Here is an 811-nt window from a genome sequence, read left to right as displayed (position 1 = left end):
AGATTTCTCTCCCTCCCACAATCACTAACTCTCCTTCACGTCCCTCCTTCCACTTCATTGAAGCACTGCACAATCTAACATACATTTTCACATTGACATCGTTCATTCTGTCCTGTTACCGTCAGTGTTGCTGTGTGAACGTGCCCTGTCTCACCACGGGGAACTTTAAACCAGTCGATCCATTCAGATACTGCGGTTGTGAGATCAAAACTCATGTAGCAGCTTTTACGGGCGTGGACCAGTGATTATTGGAGCATCAGATTTAGGAAATCGAAGAGGGCAATACTGAGCAAAACAGACTTCATTGGAAAAGACCAGTTTCTGTGGGTTTCTGCATCATTTTTTTCATTTGTTCATTCGACTATAACTAAAGTATTGTGTGCAGTTCTGTAATTCACATTATTACGGGGATGTGATAGCACTAAAACGGTGCAGAAGAGATTATCAGGATATTGTCTGGGCTGAAGAGTTTCAATTATGAAGAGAGATTGAACGGACTGTGGTTGTTTTCCTTAGAGTAGAGGAGATGTACAAGATAATGAGTGATATTGATAGGGTAGACTCAAATGCATGGTTCCCCTTAAAGGGGCCTTAGACTTAATGTAAGAGATAGGAAGGCTTGAGTAAATGTGCGGAAAAACGTTTTCAGCCAGCGGTTGGTTTGAATCTGGAACCACTGCCTGTAAGTGTCCGAGAGGCAGATATCCTGATGACTTTAAGAAGCATTCAGATGTGAATATGTGACGCTGTGCCATTGATGTCTCTGGGCGAAGCGATAGAAATGGAATTTTGATATTTAAGCGATTGTACT

This window comes from Rhincodon typus, unplaced genomic scaffold, assembly GCF_021869965.1.
Source record: "Rhincodon typus isolate 14 unplaced genomic scaffold, sRhiTyp1.1 hic_rhity00003448, whole genome shotgun sequence".
Taxonomy (NCBI): Eukaryota; Metazoa; Chordata; class Chondrichthyes; order Orectolobiformes; family Rhincodontidae; genus Rhincodon; species Rhincodon typus.
Note: the sequence above shows the minus strand (reverse complement) of the source record.